General features: G+C 38.4%; 1 non-coding gene across 1 annotated transcript; it reads left to right on the forward strand.

The window, feature by feature from the left end:
* Positions 1–1,200: 1,200 nt before the first annotated feature.
* LOC112704492 (small nucleolar RNA R71) lies at positions 1,201–1,308 on the forward strand. The gene has a single exon (XR_003155116.1). It is a non-coding gene; the product is annotated as a small nucleolar RNA R71 (small nucleolar RNA).
* Positions 1,309–8,125: the final 6,817 nt, after the last annotated feature.

An 8,125-nucleotide genomic window follows, 5' to 3' on the forward strand; every position in this document is an offset into this window, starting at 1 on the left:
CATGAGGTTTACACTTGACCCTAAGTCACACAAGGCCTTCTTGAAGGTCCTGGTGCCTATGGTACAATGTATTGAAAACTTCCCAGGATCCTGTCTCTTTTGAGGCAGTGTCTGCCTAGACAAGTCATCCAGTTCTTTGGTGAGCAAAGGGGGTTCATCCTCCCAGGTCTCATTTCCAAATAACTTGTCATTTAGCTTCATGATTGCTCCAAGGTATTTAGCAACTTGCTCTTCAGTGACATACTCATCCTCTTCAGAGGAAGAATACTCATCAGAGCTCATGAATGGCAGAAGTAAGTCCAATGGAATCTCTATGGTCTCAGTTTGAGCCTCAGATTCCCATGGTTCCTCATTGGGGAACTCATTGGCGGCCAGTGGACGCCCAGTGAGGCCTTCCTCAGTGGCGTTCACTGCCTCTTCCTCCTCTCCAAATTCGGCCATGTTGATGGCTTTGCACTCTCCTTTTGGATTTTCTTCTGTATTGCTTGGAAGAGTACTAGGAGGGAGTTCAGTAATTTTCTTACTCAGCTGACCCACTTGTGCCTCCAAATTTCTAATGGAGGACCTTGTTTCAGTCATGAAACGTTGAGTGGTTTTGATCAGATCAGAGACCATGGTTGCTAAGTCAGAGGTATTCTGCTTAGAACTCTCTGTCTGTTGCTGAGAAGATGATGGAAAAGGCTTACTATTGCTAAACCTGTTTCTTCCACCATTATTGTTGTTGAAACCTTGTTGAGGTCTCTGTTGATCCTTCCATGAAAGATTTGGATGATTCCTCCATGAAGGATTATAGGTGTTTCCATAGGGTTCTCCCATGTAATTCACCTCTTCCATTGAAGGGTTTTCAGGATCATAAGCTTCTTCCTCAGATGAAGCTTCCTTAGTACTGCTTGGTGCATTTTGCATTCCAGACAGACTTTGAGAAATCATTTTGACTTGTTGAGTCAATATTTTGTTCTGAGCCAATATGGCATTCAGAGTGTCAATCTCAAGAACTCCTCTCTTCTGACTAGTCCCATTGTTCACAGGATTCCTTTCAGAAGTGTACATGAATTGGTTATTTGCAACCATTTCAATCAGCTCTTGAGCTTCTGTAGGCGTCTTCTTCAAGTGAAGAGATCCTCCAGCAGAGCTATCCAAAGACATCTTGGATAGTTCAGAGAGATCATCATAGAAAATACCTATGATGCTCCATTTAGAAAGCATATCAGAAGGACACTTTCTGATTAATTGTTTGTATCTTTCCCAAGCTTCATAGAGGGATTCTCCTTCCTTCTGTCTGAAGGTTTGGACTTCCACTCTAAGCTTACTCAATTTTTGAGGTGGAAAGAACTTTGCCAAGAAGGCATTGACTAGCTTTTCCCAAGAGTCCAGGATTTCTTTAGGTTGAGAGTCCAACCATGTTCTAGCTCTGTCTCTTACAGCAAAAGGGAATAGCATAAGTCTGTAGACCTCAGGGTCAACCCCATTAGTCTTGACAGTGTCACAGATTTGCAAGAATTCAGCTAAGAACCGATGAGGATCTTCCAATGGAAGTCCATGGAACTTGCAATTCTGTTGCATTAGAGAAACTAATTGAGGCTTAAGCTCAAAGTTGTTTGCTCCAATGGCAGGGATAGAGATGCTTCTCCCATAGAAGTCGGGAGTAGGTGCAGTAAAGTCACCCAGCACCTTCCTTGCATTGTTGGCATTGTTGTTGTTTTCGGCTGCCATAGGTTCTTCTTCTTTGAAGAATTCGGTCAGGTCCTCTAAAGAGAGTTGTGCTTTGGCTTCTCTTAGCTTTCTCTTCAAGGTCCTTTCAGGTTCAGGGTCAGCCTCAACAAGAATGTTTTTGTCTTTGCTCCTGCTCATAAGAAAGAGAAGGGAACAAGAAAATGTGGAATCCTCTATGTCACAGTATAGAGATTCCTTTAGGTGTCAGAGGAAAAGATAACTAGAAGACAGAAGTAGAAAATTCGAACTTATCAAAGAAGATGGAGTTCGAATTTTGCATTAAGGGATAATGTTAGTCCATAAATAGAAGGATGTGAGAAGGAGGGAAGTGATTTTCGAAAATTAAGTGAAAAATTTTGAAAACATTTTTGAAAAACCTTAATTGATTTTCGAAAATCAAGGGTGGAAGAGAAGTCAAGTGATTTTTGAAAAAGATTTTGAAATTAGAAATAAAAAAGATTTGATTGAAAACTGTTTTGAAAAAGATGTGGTTAAGAAGATATGATTGGTTTTAAAAAAAATTGTGATTGAGAAGATATGATTTGAAAAACATTTTAAAAAGATTTGATTTTGAAAATTAAAAACTTAGCTAACAAGAAAAGATATGATTCAAACATTAAACCTTTCTCAACAGAAAAGGCAACATACTTGAAATGTTGAATCAAATCATTAATTGGTAGCAAGTATCTTTGAAAATGGAAAGAAATTGATTTTGAAAAAGATTTGATTGAAAAATTGATTTGAAAAAGATTTGATTTTGAAAAACTTTGAAAACTTGAAAAAAATCTGATTTTGAAAACAAAATCTTCCCCCTTGTGCCATCCTGGCGTTAAACGCCCAGAATGGTGCACATTCTGGCGTTTAACGCCCAAAACTATACCTCTTTGGGCGTTAAACGCCCAACCAGGTACCCTGGCTGGCGTTTAAACGCCAGTCTGTCCTTCTTCACTGGGCGTTTTGAACGCCCAGCTTTTTCTGTGCAATTCCTCTGCTGAATGTTCTGAATCTTCAATTCTTCTGTATTATTGACTTGAAAAGACACAAAGTAAAAATATTTTTGGATTTTTAATAATAAGGATAAATCAAAATGCAACAAGAATCAAATAACAATGCATGCAAGACACCAAACTTAGCAGTTTGTATACCACTGACACTAACAAAATGAGAATGCATATGAGACACACAAAACACTCAAGTCAATTGAATTCAAAGATCAGAGCACGAAAATCATCAAGAATTACTTGAAGATCCTTAAGACACATGAATGAATGCATGCAATTGACACCAAACTTAAGATGAGACACTAGACTCAAACAAGAAATTTTTGGATTTTATGATTTTTGTAATTTTTTTGTGCTTTTTCGAAAATTAAGTGGAAAAAGATATCAAAATTCTTAATGAGAATTCCAGGAATCATGCAATGTTAGTCTAAAGCTTCAGTCTAAAGGAATTAGACATGGTCAGCCAAGCTTCAGCAGAACATTGCATTCAAGAGCTAAATTGATGAAGATCAATCAGCTTTGGTGATGATAAGAACATCACCATGAAACACTAGAATTCATCTTCAAGAATTTCGAAAAAAATAAATACCTAATCTAAGCAACAAGATGAACCGTCAGTTGTCCAAACTGAACAATCCCCGGCAACGGCGCCAAAAACTTGGTGCGCGAAATTGTGAACAATACTTTTCACAACTCTCATAATCCCCGGTCATGAACCCAAAAAACTTGGTGCTCAATACCATGGCATTAACACAACTTCGCACAACTAACCAGCAAGTGCACTGGGTCGTCCAAGTAATAAACCTTACGCGAGTAAGGGTCGATCCCACGGAGATTGTTAGTATGAAGCAAGCTATGGTCATCTTGTAAATCTTAGTCAGGCAAACTCAAATGGATATGGTGATGAACGCATAAAAACATAAAAGATAAAGATAGAGATACTTATGTAATTCATTGGTAGGAACTTCAGATAAGCGCATGAAGATGCCTTCCCTTCCGTCTCTCTGCTTTCCTACTGTCTTCATCCAATCCTTCTTACTCCTTTCCATGGCAAGCTTATGCAAGGGTTTCACCGTTGTCAGTGGCTACCTCCCATCCTCTCAGTGAAAATGTTCCTATGCTCTGTCACAGCATGGCTAATCATCTGTCGGTTCTCGGTCAGGCCGGAATAGAATCCAGTGATTCTTTTGCGTCTGTCACTAACGCCCCGCCTGCTAGGAGTTTGAAGCACGTCACAGTCATTCAATCATTGAATCCTACTCAGAATACCACAGACAAGGTTAGACCTTCCGGATTCTCTTGAATGCCGCCATCAGTTCTAGCCTATACCACGAAGACTCTGATCTCACGGAATGGTTGGCTCGGTTGTCAGGCGAGCACTCGGTTGTCAGGCGATCAACCATGCATCGTGCAATCAGGAATCCAAGAGATATTCACCCAATCGAAGGTAGAACGGAGGTGGTTGTCAGGCACACGTTCATAGGTGAGAATGATGATGAGTGTCACGGATCATCACATTCATCAAGTTGAAGAACAAGTGATATCTTAGAACAAGAACAAGCGGAATTGAATGGAAGAACAATAGTAATTGCATTAATACTCGAGGTACAGCAGAGCTCCACACCTTAATCTATGGTGTGTAGAAACTCCACCGTTGAAAATACATAAGAACAAGAGTGATCATTGGCTTCGGTCCCAGAGAGGGAACCAGAAGAACCAAGATGATCTCAGATCCAAAGATACCAAGATGAAAATACAATAGTATAATGTCCTACTTATAGAAAACTAGTAGCCTAGGGTGTACAGAAATGAGTAAATGACATAAAAATCCACTTCCGGGCCCACTTGGTGTGTGCTTGGGCTGAGCAATGAAGCATTTTCGTGCAGAAACTTCTCTTGGAGTTAAACGCCAGCTTTTATGCCAGTTTGGGCGTTTAACTCCCATTTTGGTGCCAGTTCCGGCGTTTAACGCTGGAATTCCTGAGGGTGACTTTGAACGCCGGTTTGGGCCATCAAATCTTGGGCAAAGTATGGACTATCATATATTGCTGGAAAGCCCAGGATGTCTACTTTCCAACGCCGTTGAGAGCGCGCCAATTGGGCTTCTGTAGCTCCAGAAAATCCGCTTCGAGTGCAAGGAGGTCAGAATCCAACAGCATCTGCAGTCCTTTTTAGTCTCTGAATCAGATTTTTGCTCAGGTCCCTCAATTTCAGCCAGAAAATACCTGAAATCACAGAAAAATACACAAACTCATAGTAAAGTCCAGAAAAGTGAATTTTAACTAAAAACCAATAAAAATATACTAAAAACTAACTAGATCATACTAAAAACATACTAAAAACAATGCCAAAAAGCGTATAAATTATCCGCTCATCAGTAGACTACTGCAATAAGATGAGTGGAGCTTGATTGATGTGTACAAAATAGTTAGTAAACAAGATTATTTGAAGAAAGACATTACAAGCATGTGGTATAAATAAAAAAATGATGACACTAAAGAAGGCTCTAGGATGCAGCTAATATTAGGATGAAAGAGGATATGACTGAACTACATGTAGTTCACAAAACTAGTGTTATCCAAGAAGATATATTCTTGCTGATGAGCATGCTTCCACTCTGCCCATTCTTGCTGGTAGCGGGCTTCCACCTTTACGTATCTTGTCCTTTATTGCTCTGAATCTCGCTCCAAGTGCTGTGTCCATTATATCGACTAGTCTGCTAACAATGGACTTATCATTAGAAAAATGAGGAGTACAATCTTCATGAGCCTTCGCAATAATCTCATCAAGTTGGCGTTGTTTTCATATTCGAGAAGGTTTAACATTATTTAAATATGAACCATAATATTGAATAACAATTCTACTAGGGAACCAACTCAGTATCCACCAACTACCAGCCAACTCAAATGGACCGGATCCAAAACCTAAATGACCGAAAAATCATCTACCCAAATATATAACTTTTACCCTAATTACCGTAAAGAATTCAACCGTGGCTCTCTTTTCTCCAGCTCCATACCATCGTCGAGCTTCTCCTCCACGGCGGTGCGTTCTGCGTCTCGCCCCCAAGTTGTCTTCTCTCCCACCACTAACCCCAATCAATGCCGTCTAGTACTTAAGTGAAGAAGCTGTTGCCGTCGCATGCGAGGAAGCCATCCCCACCGACTATGACTCTATTTACTGCCGCCTCTGCATCAGATGCTAGTCGAATATGTCGTCACGAATTCGTCTTCTCCAGTACGTGCGTCAACAACATCCACCACATTTAGAATTCATCGCGGTGTCGTGAAAGCCGACGCTGTCATCAGAACGCCCCTGGTTTCCATCTCCGTCGCACGCTACTGCACATTAACCACCTCATTCGATGCTAACAGGTCAATGCATGTTAGGGTTTCATTGGAAATTGGATGTTGCTAGTCTGTGCTATGGTTCAGGAATTGTGGTTGTTGTCGATTTATGTTCAATTTTACTGAATTCACCAAGATGTTCTACTATTGGTTAGTATATTGTTAGGGTTTTAAGTAATAGAAGATGCTTCTCTTCTGTTTCTGGTTTTAGAAAAATGTATACTGGTTCTTGTGTGAAGATATTCTGATTTTTAGTGGAATGATAAATGGATTTGTCTCTGTTTTCAATTGTTGGATGTTTCTAATCATGCGAATTGGATGTCTATTTTTTTTTGAGTATGCATATGATTTAATTATAATTTATTGGATGTTGCTTTTTGTTGTGAACAGATGGTTCTTACTGAATGATCACGGATGTTGTTTTTACCATAAGATTGTTGTTTTTTCTTAAAGATTAATTCTAATTTAACCACATGTAATGTTTCTGATCCACACCCGTGAAGAATTTCAAACTATTGAGATGCAGTCATCTCTTGAAACCAAACATTATACAGCAAATTATTTTCTTTTGACAAATTACTAGAGTGCATACTTTGTACTTTGTAACATTTTTCCTCAAAGTAACATGCATGACATTTCGCATGTCCCAAATCCCAATCATGAATCATTGGTATGTGTATATGAATCTAAAACATGAACCACTATCTAATAATTGCACAATTACAATCAAAAGTGACATGTTAATATTACCCTAGAAAGAAATCATAATATCTTCATAAAGCTTTTTCTTTTAGGCCAACACACCTGTTCTAATTATGGTATCTCTGACCTCAACACCCTTACATACGCTAATCCACATCAATATTAGGGCTTGAAGGAGGTGCTAACACTCTAAGATGGGATGCAACAACCCACATGCAACTAGTAAATGGCAAGTGCATTTGCTGGTTATTTAATAGGATAAGGTTCTTCACGTTCAGGTTCTTGCATTTATGAAATGTGAGGGCCTGCAGTGTAAATATGGTTTCATTTCATACAAGGCACTAATAAATATGTTACTACCTCCATGTTTAAATAATTATCACTAACTGTTGGAGCAGGATGGCATGGCTGCAAAAAAGACACATTTTGAAGATACTTTCACTTACCCAAATGATTAGACTTGCACTAAACATGAATTTAAGGTTGTAAGAAGCTAGGCAATATAATTGTATAGTTGGTCTTGCATGATCTGTCCCACCATTCATATTTGAAAAAATAATTATATATTTTTGTTGTTGTTTTCCTTATCCTTTTTTTCCTCCTTTAAATTTTGTTAAACAAATAACAGAATAGATACAAATTTTTTCCTTCTTTTGTGATACTTGTATTCACTATCAATTGAATCATCTCTGCAGTAAAAAATAAATATAAGTAACTTCTATTAGGTACTTAATTGTTTTTGCAAAGATCTAAGTGGATGTTACTTCTGTTAAGCATTAAGATGTTCCTTTTTCATACTAAATAGATGTTACTTTAACAGAAGCAATGTGAATGAAAAATAAAAAAAGCTTATCCCACATATGTAACTATAAATTTGTCATCAAGCTAAGATGCAATGAAAGAAATCATAATATTCATTCAACTTATCCATACAATTTGCAACAGTGTAGACATAGGAATTCATCATGACCAAAAGTAATACAAGAAGAATCATCCATTTAGTATAAAAAGAAACATCTATTTGTTTAACAAAAGAAACATGTGATGTATAAACCCCGTAAAATTAGCAAATAATTAGTCAATAAATCAATTTTTAATAAGGAATATTAAAAGTGTGAATATAATATTAAAATAAGATAGAGCTCGTTAAAACAAAAATTTTGACACCAATTTCAAAGAATTTAGCCCAAGATTGGGCCGAACGGGCCCAACCAATCGAACCGGGCCCGTATTGGGCCCAAGCCCAACTTAACTTCCCTTAATCAAATGAGCACAGCTCATTCTCCTCCCCCATTTGGCATGAAAAACACGCTGGGAAGCAGCATGAAGGGTGAGAGCATGTAGCACTTCCAAAACCCTCAC

The sequence above is a fragment of the Arachis hypogaea genome, chromosome 7 (genome assembly GCF_003086295.3).
Source record: "Arachis hypogaea cultivar Tifrunner chromosome 7, arahy.Tifrunner.gnm2.J5K5, whole genome shotgun sequence".
Taxonomy (NCBI): domain Eukaryota; kingdom Viridiplantae; phylum Streptophyta; class Magnoliopsida; order Fabales; family Fabaceae; genus Arachis; species Arachis hypogaea.